Here is a 13,385-nt window from a genome sequence, read left to right as displayed (position 1 = left end):
ATCTCTCCACATGGTGTTCTACTCTCTGGGTGTTGCGTTGCTATGGACATTGCATTGCTATGACAGCCACTTTGCCCATGCCAACGGTTGTCATGGTGGATGGCTTCGCCTTAGGAGGGGGTCTGGAACTGGCGCTTGCCTGTGACCTTCGCACTGCCGGTCAGTGACCTCTAACCTATCACATAAGCCAGGCTGAAACACAGTTCCATACCGACAGGGGTGATAGTAAGCTGGTCCGGTACAGCGTCCCGGCAACTTAACGGTAAAACATGAGCCTATCACAATAATTACACAAAATGCCAAGAACTATAGACTTTAACACCATTAACATTACTTCATGTCAAAGGCATGAAAATGTACGAATTGACTTGAAACCGAGTGGTCTACGCTTCAAATGATGTTGTGGTTCGACAAGAACACTTTGCCAAGGCGGAGATGAGTGGACCATCCCGAGACGCGCACGGACAGCAGTGGACGCATCAATTTAGACTACAAGTGTACGCCTAATGACAATCGCAGAATGCCATTACAATACACGTTTAGGTGTTTTGTAAAATGCTTCTTTCCTGTCATCAAATTGTGGGTGCACAGTGCACTATTTGGATGCTTGAATTATTTTGTGAGTGAACGAAGATTCACAGGTAGCCTTGAGAGCACTTTTTTAAAAGTGATTGACAATCAGATGAGAACATCATTAATGGTTGTTTGTTCATCTTTACTCGTCCCACAGAGATTATATGAAATTAATTACATATGTAATTCTCTGACTACACCTAGGCTATGAACAAAATGTTTATAGGGAGAGGCCCATAGCAATAAGACATTTTATCTACCTTCACCCCTATATACCGAGATACTTTGCTCACTTCTGGCAATGTGATTTATTAGAAGAACATGGTGTTACGTGATTTACAACAATCATTTGATATTATGGGGAGAAGGGATGCATGTTATTTAGATTAGGGGAAATTAATAGCCCGATAATAATAATAATATATAATAATAATGAACATGATAACTTGAAAAACAAAGGACACAAACAAAACTGAAAATAGGAAAAACCAACCATTAGAGGGGTATAAATGGAAGTCTCCAGTCTACTTACATCAGCTGCTTCTGCGACAGACTCTCCTTAAACCAAAGGATTGAGCTACCGTCTCGACAAGTTTCTTTATATATTTTTTTATCTGATTCGGCTAGCGATAAATAAAATGGTTATTTTTATATATTTTTTTATTTAGTACTGACCGCTGATCTTGATTCATCTATAGGAAGAAATTAGTTGGTGATACGTAGTTGGCATACAAGTATTTGTAGGCTACTGTAAATCATAGTCTTGATCTTGTGAATTAACGATGCACTTTGTCAATCTCTCTGCCAATTCCGGGTTGCTAAAATTCTAATAGTTCACCTAATTTCAGTTTGTGACAAAACAAGCAAGTGTAGAGAATCGTTGTACCATCTAAACCACTGTGAGATACATTTTCCATAACCAAAAAGATTGTATGTGTAGTTGTTTTAAAGCTGTTGTAAACAAGTAAAAGATGCAAAAAAGAAACTTCAGCTTGGGAAGCAACTTTTTTCTTTATTTACACATTTGTACATTTATGTGGTTATTAAGTATGCTGGTCTATGTCAAATCACTGATGGTTTATGTTTCAAGTTCAGGTCTTTTAGGTTTATCTTTGTGGTGATCTGTCTAGTACAATCACAGAGATAATCAAATTAATCACAAATTCAAATTAATTCAATTAAACATTTAAGCATTAATTGTGTGTTGGTGAAGCAGCCCACTAAACAACAGACTGAACTGTGTTAGAACAAAGTGCACAATCGAATGTCCGATTTTGACTAGTAACTCTTTAAATTATATGGCAACGGGGGACACTAGTCAAAGGTGAGGGACACCATTACACCTGTACACCTGGACATGTGTCCCATTTCAAATGTAATTGTAATTGTCTTGTGTTTGACATTCAGAACCCCCCCCCATCTCTGAACTAGCCTGGCTGACGCGACCCACATGACTCAGGGAGAGCTTTAATCATACTAGGCTGGAAATTAGGCCGTTCATGCAATATTCACTCAGAAATTGTGCAACGGGTTTGATTGGTTCTTGCAAATGCTTATTTTCTGAGGTTGAGAATTTGAAAGGATTTGAAAATCCAACCGTTGAAATGGAAGTGAGGGGGGGTGTTACTCTGGGGCTGTGCATGTGGGTGTTTGAATGAGAAAGACACTGCGGAGAGCCAACCAATAATTATAATGATTTTCTTGTCTGTATCAAGCAGCTCACTTAATGTCAGACTGAACTGAGACTCTGAACTTGTATCCATGTGTCCCCAGTAGGGCTGAGCTGACGAGTGAAGTGTCCACACCAATTTTCATTATGGAATCGGCTGAGAACCCCAGTGAATTGTGAGACTCTACTACAACTGTATCACAATGCATGACATATTATATGTTGACAGTAAAGCACCAGGGCACATATATGTAAAGCGTAGGAGTGCTGGAGTAGGATTACCCCCCCCCCCCCCCCTTCTGATACACTGGGATCAGCACTGCTACCGCTGAGACTGAGTACGGGCCAAATCCTATTTCAGTGTTCTTGTTTTTGACTCACTCAGACAATAAGGTAACTCCCCATCTCTATTTTACGTTTGTAAATATTCAAGGAAATTGTCTAATAGCGGAGTGAATGTAAAATTACAACGCAATAATATTCCTTTCACAGACATTAGGTATAACATTTATTGGATATTTGATAGTCAATTCTTACATTGATAAGTGTCTTTATTGACTAGTGTTCCACCCAGCTAAACTCCCCTTTTCAGGACCCTGTCTTTCAAAGATAATTCATAAAAATCCAAATAACTTCACAGCTCTTCATCGTAAAGGGTTTAAACACTGTTTACCATGCTTGTTTACCATGCTTGTTCAATGAACCATAAACAATTAATGAACATGCACCTGTGGAACGGTCGTTAAGACACTAACAGCTCACAGACGGTAGGCAATTAAGGTCACAGTTATGAAAACTTAAAACACTAAAGAGGCTTTTCTACTGACTCTGAAAAACACCAAAAGAAAGATGCCCAGGGTCCCTGCTCATCTGCGTGAATGTGCCTTAGGCATGCTTCAAGGAGGCATGAGGACTGCAGATGTGGCGCAGACAATTTATTACCATGTCCGTACTGTGAGACACTAAAGACAGCGCTACAGGGAGACAGGACGGACAGCTGATCGTCCTCACAGTGGCAGACCACGTGTAACAACACCTGCACAGGATCGGTACATCCGAACATGACACCTTCGGGACAGGTACAGGATGGCAACAACAACTTTCCGAGTTACACCAGGACTCAGACTGTCTGCATTAGGCTGAGAGAGGCTGGACTGAGGGCTTGTAGGCCTGTTGTAAGGCAGGTCCTCACCAGACATCACCGGCAACAACGTCGCCGATGGGCACAAACCCACTGTTGCTGGACCAGAAAGGACTGACAAATAGTGCTCTTCACTGACGAGTTGCGGTTTTGTCTCACCAGGGGTGATGATTGGATTCGTGTTTATCGTCTAAGGAATGAGTGTTACACCGAGGTCTGTACTCTGAAGCGGGATCGATTTGGAGGTGGAGGGTCCGTCATGGTCTGAGGCGCTGTGTCACAGCATCTTCGGACTGAGCTTGTTGTCATTGCAGACAATCTCAACACTGTGCGTTATACAGGGAAGACGTCCTCCTCCCTCGCGTGGTTCCCTTCCCGCAGGCTCATCCTGACACAACCCTACAGCATGACAATGCCACCAGCCATACTGCTCGTTCAGTGCGTGGTTTTCTGCAACACCGGAATGTCAGTGTTCTGCCATGGCCAGAGAAGAGCCCGGATCTCAATCCCATTGAGCACGTCTGGGACCTGTTGGATCGGAGGGTGAGGGCTAGGGCCATTCCCTCCCAGAAAAGTCTGGGAACTTGCAGGTGCCTTGGTGGAATAGTGGGGTAACATCTCACAGCAAGAACTGGCAAATCTGGTGCAGTCCATGAGGAGGAGATGCACTGCAGTACTTAATGCAGCTGGTGGCCACACCAGATACTGACTGTTACTTTTGATTTGGACCCCCCCTTTGTTCAGTTACACATTTCTGTTAGTCAAATGTCTGTGGAACTTGTTCAGTTTGTCTGTTGAATCTTGTGTAAATATTTGTATGACATATGTTAATTTTGCTGAAAATAAACGCAGTTGACAGTGAGAGGACATTTCTTTTTTTGTTGAGTTTAGTTACACTTATCTCACCAGTTGTCTCCCATCTTCCGCATTATCCCCTATGTATTTATACCTGTGTTGTCAGTTGCTAGTTTGTTTTGTTTGTCAAACCTACCAGCGCCCCCCCCCCTTGCTCCAGTCTATTTCTAGTTCCTGTTTTCTAGTTTTGACATTCTGCATGTGTTATGACTTCTATGAATGGTGAGTGGAAGAGTCAAGTGCAGAGAGCAGGTAATTCCGTACGTGGATATTTTATTCCAAAGACAGCAGAGACACGGACATGCAAAACACCAGGGCACATGAAACAACCCGTCCAAAATACACAGGACTAAAACTGTCCGGAAAAATATAGATCACACTAATACACCAATAAACAGAGAACAAGCCTGCACAATACCCAGCGGGCCTAGTGCCCTTAAATAGCTTACAAACAAAACTAACTCAAAACAGGTGTAACCAATTAGACCCAATTAACAGAAACAAAAGGAAAGGGAATCGATGGCAGCTAATAGGCCGGCGACGACGACCGCCGAGCGCTGCCCGAACAGGAAGAGGCACCATCTTCGGTGGGATTCGTGACAGCCTGCCCTGACCCTGAGACTGCCTGTCGTTCTGTACCTTTTGGACTCTGATCTGGATGAATTACCTCTGCCTGCCCTTGACCTGTCGTTTTGCCTGCCCCGTGTTCTAGTAATAAACGTTTGTTACTTCAACACTGTCTTGGTCTTCCCTAAAACGTGATAATCAGTCCCATTTCAGTTGCTTTCTTTTTGATTTACTCAGGCACATCCCAATCTCTGAAAAGTTAGGAATTCTGAAATGTTAAATAATTGTGATGCTGTCAAAACATTTTCTTGTTCTTCTTATTCTTCTTGTTTTTATCTTCTGGTGTGTGTTGGTGGAGCAGCCCATTTAACACAAGACTGAAATGTGTTCCTGGCCTTAGCCTGTCTGGTACCCATTATTAGCCCACAATATGATCTCCCTAAGGACGCAAAGGTGAGAGGTTCTACTACACCTCTATCTATGCATGATGTTCAGCGTAAAATGCCCGAGGCGATTTTAATCCCATTTCAATGGTCTTGTTTTTAACCAAAACTTCCTTCGATCTTAAATGTGAAGTGTTTTAAACAAAGCCAACATTTCTTTCAATTTGCAGAACGGATATGAGGAAAAGATCTAGAAGACTGAAAATGCTGTTCTTTGTACATTTTTACTTTGTTATTAATCTTATAGACCAGCAGATGTCACACTCATTGGCATCTTTAGGATATTTGATAGTCAAGTCATACATTGATAAGTGTCTCTTGGTGCATTTCAATCGATAGGTGTTAACTCTGTTTTATTGATGTGTTGGCTATTGATCTGTTTTTTTTCTTCTATCACTCCAGTGAGAGATTCATCGTTGATCTTTTGAGGGATGTGAAACATGTCACATCAGTGAGACATCATATCACTGAGTACAATTTCAATCTGCCTTTCCCTATTCTAAATCCAGAACGGCATCATATTCTACATACCGTGTGGTACACCATTTTCGAACTTCTAAAACATCAGGTCTCAAATGTAAACTTTACCCTCTAGTATTAATGAATGAACACCATATTTAAGTTTGGTTTTATTTTATTTGTTGACAAGCTTGCAATAGTTCAGACCATATAGGCTGAGTTTGATGTAATTGTGGTTTTGTACTGTCACGTATGTTTTATATTCTATGAACGCGACATGTAAAGTGTTGGTCCCATGTTTCATGAGCTGAAATAAAAATGTTCCATACCCGCACAAAGCTTATTTTGATAACTTTGTGCACACCTTTTGTTTACATAGTTGTTTAGTGAGTTTAGTGTTTAGTGAGTTTAGTGTTTAGTGAGTTTAGTGTTTAGTGAGTGAGAAATGTTCACTAACAGGGATGTAAACAAATGTGTGCACAAGGTTTTTATTGAAATAAGCTTTTTGTGCGTATGGAAAAATTTATTAAAGCTTTGCCAAGATAAATCATCCAACTGACAGGTGTGGCATATCAAGAAGCTGATTAAACAGCAGGATTATTACATAGGTGCACTTTGTGCTGAGGACAAAAGGCCACTTTAAAATGGGCAGTTCTGTCACAACACAATGCCGCCGATGTCTCGCTTCCAGGGAGTTTGCATGCAGACTGCAGGAATGTCCACCAGAGCTGTTGACAGATAAATTAATGTTAATTTCTCAACCACCATTGTTTTAGGGAATTTGGAATTTGGGAATTACGTCCAACCGGCCTCACAAATGCAGACCACTTGCAACCATGCCAGCCCAGGACCTCCACATCCGACTTCTTCACCTGCTGATCGTCTGAGACCAACCACCTTCGGATCCACGCCCCAACCTTTTTATTATTATTATATTTTTTAAGGTGTCTGTGACCAACCGATCCATATCTGTATTCCCAGTCATGTGAAAACCATAGATTAGGGCCTTATGACTTCGTTGCATGAACTGTAACTTAGTAAATTATTAAATTGTTGTGTTTTGTATTTTTGTTCTGTATATGAATGTAGGCTTGGAGTATGTGTCTGTTTCGCTCAAGGCAATTTGCATATACCCCAGAATGTTATGAAGCGTGATCAGATGAATTGCAATTAATTACAAAGTCCCTCTTTGCCATACAAATGAACTGAATCCCCCCCCAAAATTCCACTGCATTTCAGCCCTGCCACAAAAGGACCAGCTGACATGTCAGTGATTCTCTCGTTAACACAGGAGTGAGTGTTGATGAGGACAAGTCTGGAGATCACTCTGTCATGCTGATTGAGTTCAAATGACAGACTGGAAGCTTCAAAAGGAGGGTGGTGCTTGGAATCATTGTTCTTCCTCTGTCAACCATGGTTGTCTGCAAGGAACACATATTTTATTTTTGTTTAGTTTTTTTCAATTTTTACCCCTTTTTTTTATCCCTTTTTCTCCCCAATGTCGTGGTATCCAATTGTTAGTAGCTACTATCTTGTCTCATCGCTACAACTCCCGTATGGGCACGGGAGAGACGAATGTTGAAATTCATACGTCCTCTGATACACAACCCAACCAAGCCGCACTGCTTCTTAACACAGCGCGCGCATCCAACCCGGAAGCCAGCTGCACCAATGGAATTTGGGAGGAAACACTGTGCACCTGGCAACCTTGGTTGGTGTGCACTGCGCCCGACCCACCACAGGAGTCGCTGGTGCGCAATGAGACAAGGATATCCCTACCGGCCAAGCCCTCCCTAACCCGGACGACGCTAGGCCAATGGTGCGTCGCCCCACGGACCTCCCGGTCGCGGCCGGTTACGACAGAGCCTGGGCGCGAACCCCGAGTCTCTGGTGGCACTGCTGGCGCTGCAGTACAGCGCCCTTAACCACTGTGCCACCCGGGAGGCCCACGTGCCGTCATCATTGCTTTGCACAAAAAGGGCTTCACAGTCAAGGATATTGCTGCCAGTAAGATTGCACCTAAATCAACCATTTATCGGATCATCAAGAACTTCGAGGAGAGTGGAAGGCTTCAGGGCGCCCATGAAAGTACAGCAAGCGCCAGGACCGTCTCCTAGTTGAATCAGCTGCGGGATCAGGGCACCACCAGTACAGAGCTTGCTCAGGAATGGCAGCAGGAAGGTGTGAGTGCATCTGCACGCACAGTGAAGGCGAAGACTTTTGGAGGATGGCCTGGTGTCAAGAAGGGCAGCAAAGAAGCCACTTCTTTCCAGGAAAAACATCAAAGCAACGGCTAATGAGGTATCCCCCTATTGTGCAAAGCAATGATGACGGCTAATGAGGTATCCCCCTATTGTGTAAAGCAATGATGACGGCTAATGAGGTATCCCCCTATTGTGCAAAGCAATGATGACGGCTAATGAGGTATCCCCCTATTGTGCAAAGCAATGATGACGGCTAATGAGGTATCCCCCTATTGTGCAAAGCAATGATGACGGCTAATGAGGTATCCCCCTATTGTGCAAAGCAATGATGACGGCTAATGAGGTATCCCCCTATTGTGCAAAGCAATGATGACGGCTAATGGTGATCGTAATGAAATATTAAATGTTTCAGTGTCAAGTGAATTTTGGGTAGAATCAATCCACACTGCTCTAGGCTACTGTGGACTGTGGAGTAGTGCAAGATTATATAAGGTTAGGATTTAAGTAAATGTAAATCACTTACAAATACACAAAGGTGGTAGCAGGAATTGACAGAGCCGGACACTTAAGGCAGGGAAATACCCCCTCATGATGTGTTGAGTAAATCAAATTTAAAGGATGTGCAAAGTAGGACACTAGCAAAACCCTGCTTATAAGTAGGATCCTCCAGAGCAGTGGTGGTCAGTTTCTTAAATTGTTTTAAAAACTTTCACGACTATTGCTTATCTTGATCGACGCTTGTGATGATATGGTTGCTGGTCTCAGGGACATAGTTACCCTCCTTATCAGCCTTCTTCCGTAGAACAAGGTAGGTTCCTAGGGAGCCACAACAAGATGTGTCAAGAGGAGAATAATGAGTCTCTGTCCACATACACCCAGTTCACTGTATTAAAAAGTAATAGGCCTATACTGGCTCCCTGCATTGTCACTGACATAAAAAGAGGCTATTCATGTACATAATTTACCCCATAACAAGCAAGTCAAGCTGAGAGGGGCTAGCCATGCAGGGTAATGAGTGGTTGTGGTAACTACAAAAGATCTATGAGAAACAACTTCATGGATATTATTTTTATTAGTGGAGGCTGCTTAGGGGAGGACGGATCATAATGGCTGCAATGGAGTCAAAGAATGGTATCAAACACATCAAAGGTGTGGTTTCCATGTGGTTGATACCACTCCAATGACTCCATTTCAGCCATTATTATGAGCTGTCCTCCCCTCAGCAGCCTCCACAATTCTAATGTACAGTATATTACATTTATATTCTGCAGCATCTGAGTTACATGCATACATACATATCAGTCTAAATACAGGTAACTGCCAAAATAATGGAAACTTAAGTAAATGAGTAAAACAAATGATATGGAAAGTAGGTGCTTCCACACAGGTGTGGCTCCTGAGTTAATTTAGCAATTATCATCCTGTCATGCTGAAGGTTATGTTTAAAATGCTGTCATGGCAGAGGATGACAATGCCCCAATCCACAGGGCATGAGTGGTCACTGAATGGTTTGATGAGCATGAAAACAATGTAAGCCATGGGGGTCTGTCACCAGCTCTCAAACCAACTGCGAACTTATTGGAGATTCTAGAGCGGCACCTGATTTTATTAGTCACTCTCACTCTGATATATTAACATGGCGTAAGTCATGGCAAAATGTGTAGAATTGCAGGAAATTGGCTTCAAAACGGCAAAAAAAAATAATCCACCCTATGGCTAAATGTGTATAATTCAAATCAAATCAAATCAAATTTATTTATATAGCCCTTCGTACATCAGCTGATATCTCAAAGTGCTGTACAGAAACCCAGCCTAAAACCCCAAACAGCAAACAATGCAGGTGTAAAAGCACGTATAATTGCATCATACTTGCTTTAAAACAGCAACATTTTCTCTACGCCCCATGGCAGAATTGCAGGAAATTATATTTTATATTTGATATTCTTCAAAGTAGCCACCCTTTACCTTGATGACAGCTTAGCACACTCTTGGCATTCTCTCAACCAGCTTCATGAGGTAGTCACCTGGAATGCATTTTGATTAACAGGTGTGCCTTGTTAAAAGTTAATTTGTGGAATGTTTTTCTTTACGGCCAATCAGTTGTGTTGTGACAAGGTTGGGGTGGTATACAGAAGATGGCACTATTTGGTAAAGACCAAGTCCATATTACAGCAAAAAACAGCTCAAATAAGCAAAAGGAATCAACAGTCCATCATTCCTTTAAGACATGAACGTCAGTCAATGCGGAAAATGTCAAGAACATTTAAAGATTCTTCAAGTACAGTCGCAAAACCATCAAGCGCTATGATGAAACTGGCCTCCATGAGGACCGCCACAGGAAAGGAAGACCCAGAGTTACCTCTGTTGCAGAGGATACGTTCATTAGAGTTACCAGAAATTGCAGCCCAAATAAACGCTTCACACAGTTCAAGTAACCGACACATCTCAATATCAATTGTTCAGAGGAGATTGCATGAATCAGGCCTTCATGGTCGAATTGCTGCAAAGAATCCACTACTAGAGGTCACAAATAAGAAGAAGAGACTTGCATGGGCCAAGAAACACGAGCAATGGACATTAGACCAGGGGAAATCTGTCCTTTGGTCTGATGAGTACAAATTTGAGATTTTTGGTTCCAACTGCCGTGTCTTTGTGAGACGCAGAATAGGTGAATGGGTGATCTCCACGTGTAGTTCCCACCGTGAAGCATGGAGGAGGAGGTGTGATGGTGTGTGGGTGCTTTGCTGGTAACACTGTCAGTGATGTATTTAGAATTCAAGGCACACTAAAACAGCATGGCCACAGCATTCTGCAGCGATACGCCATCCCATCTGGTCTGCGCTTAGTGGGACTATAATTTGTTTTTCAACAGGACAATGACCCACCACACCTCCAGGCTGTGTAAGGGCTATTTGACCAAGAAGGAGAGTGATGGAGTGCTGCATACCTTGCCTCCACAATCACTCAACTTCAACCCAATTGAGATGGTTTGAGATGAGTTGAACCACAGAGTGAAAGAAAAGCATCCAACAAGTGCTCAGCATATGTGGGAACTCCTTCAAGACTGTTGGAAAAGCAGTCCAGTTGAAGCTAGTTGAGAGAATGGCAAGAGTGTGCACAGCTGTCATCAAGGGTGGCTACTTTGAAGAATCTAAAATATACTTAGATTTGTTTTACACTTTTTTGGTTGCTACATGACTCCATGTGTGTTATTTCATAGTTTTGATGTCTTCACTATTATTCTATAATGTAGAAAATAGTACAAATAAAGAAAAACCCTTGAATAAATAAGTGTGTCCAAACTTTTGACTGGTACTGTATAAGTCTACTTAACTGAAATGTTGAAGCTTTTTTATTTTGACCCCATTTGGTTTGTTATTTAGGTGAAATGGTTGTTTATGATTTGGCATATTTTGGGCATTTTTTTTGACAGTCCAATTTGTTTTCTTAATTGAGTTTTTTTCATACTTATTTTAAATCACTTTTACATGATTCTATCATATGGAGTGCAGCTGTACATGCTAATGATAAGCACAAACAATCTTGATTTATTTGTACATCAATTAATTTAGTTACCAGCAATGTGCAAACTATATGTTGTATGTAAATTCTGAGAGAAATTTGCGTTTTTGATAACTCTGAGTCTATTATTTTATATAATTTGTAAAACAAGCATATTTAGTTGCCATTTGTTTAACATTTTGCATACCAACGTATTTAATTGGAAATAATGTTTAATGTTTGAATGCTAAATGTATTTAAACATTTAACATGATTTCACTCTCATTTTGTGTTTTTCGCTCTGACCGACACATCAGTTAGTCTATACTCCCACCGTTGCTTAATGACAAAGCCAAGCAGACCTTCAACTGTCTTGTGTGTGTTTCAGCCTACTCTGCACAGATGGGTTTGATTGAGAAGACACAGGGGCTACTCCCAGGGGCTGGTAAGATGACCAAAGGTCAAATGCATGCACACATCACACATACACTCCCATCACCCCCCCCTCCCCCACACACACACACATTCTCCCATCACATCTCCACACACACACACACAAACGTACTCCCATCACATCCACACCACAGGAGGTCGGGAGGACGAGCTCGTGGTAATGGCTGGAGCGGAATGAGTGGAACGGTTTCAAATACATTAAACACATAGCTTCCATGTGCTTGATGCCATTCCATTTACACCGTTCCAGCCATTATTATGAGCCGTCCTCCCCTCAGCAGCCTCTACTGATCCACACCCATAATTTACCATCATGAAATCGTGTTTTTGTGCATGAGTTCAGCCTCATTCTCTCTCTCCCTACCTCCTCTCCTGTAGGGGTCAGTCAGCGTCCCCCCCAGAGCGGTGGGCTTTGCCCTGGCTAAAGAGCTGATACTGGTAGGAGAGTGGATGGACAGAGGGCTGTGGACATTGGACTGGTCATCAGAGCTACAGAGTAAAACCCAGATGGAGACGCTGCCTATTGATACGACCACAGGTTAGACGCACACATACACACTAATACACGCATACACACTAATACACGGATGCAGTGGAGGCTGCTGAGAGGAGGATGCCTCATAATAAGGACTGGATAGTCAGTTGGCTAGCAACAAGGACAAGAAGCTGCCATGAGGGGAAACATATTCGGCTGGTTCCAGCTAGTTGTATCTTGTTCTTGATACCATGTCTTGTTTTGGTGTGTTTTGACTGATTTAATATCACTGCTAATATGGCAAAGAAACAACCCTTCTATAGCTAATCTCATGCTTTTTGACACATTTTGCTAAGCAGCTGAGAGAAAATATAGATGTTATAGACTTAATTTCCTGCTAAGGCAAAATTTCAGGGTCTGTGATACGCCAGTGCCCTTCTCCTCCTCTCCAGGCATCTGTCACTCCAAATTTCTCTCACTCCATCTCAGATGCCAGCAGTTGACAGGGGCACCTCGGCAGTCAAGTGGAGAAACAGTCCACAAATAACATATGCACACATACACAAACTAGTTATTTGCAGTCGCACGGCTTGGAGGACATATTTATGTATCTGAGAATGATTTAGGACGAAAAACCATACTGATTGTTTTCTCCATTCCACAGTGATGAGTGATTGACGGCTATACTGAGAAAAAATATAAACGCAACATGCCGCAATTTCAAAGATTTTACTGAGTTACAGTTCATATAAGGAAATCAGTCAACTGAAATAAATAAATTTGGCCCTAATATATGGATTTCAAATGACCCATGAGGCAGGGGTGCAGCCATGGGTGGGCCTGGGAGGGCATAGGCCCATCCACTGGGGAGCTTGGCCCAGCCAAACAGAATGAGTTTTAACCCACACAAATAATTTATTACTAACAGAAATACCCCCAGGTTTGAACCGGGGTAACCTACTAGCTAAAGTCTTGCCGTTTGTATGCCTTCAGAAAGTATTCCTACCCCTTGACTTATTCCACATTTTGTTGTTACAGCCTGAAT

This window comes from Oncorhynchus gorbuscha, linkage group LG15 (genome assembly GCF_021184085.1).
Source record: "Oncorhynchus gorbuscha isolate QuinsamMale2020 ecotype Even-year linkage group LG15, OgorEven_v1.0, whole genome shotgun sequence".
Lineage (NCBI taxonomy): Eukaryota > Metazoa > Chordata > Actinopteri > Salmoniformes > Salmonidae > Oncorhynchus > Oncorhynchus gorbuscha.
The sequence above is the reverse complement of the archived record's forward strand: the minus strand, read 5'-3'. Positions refer to the sequence as shown.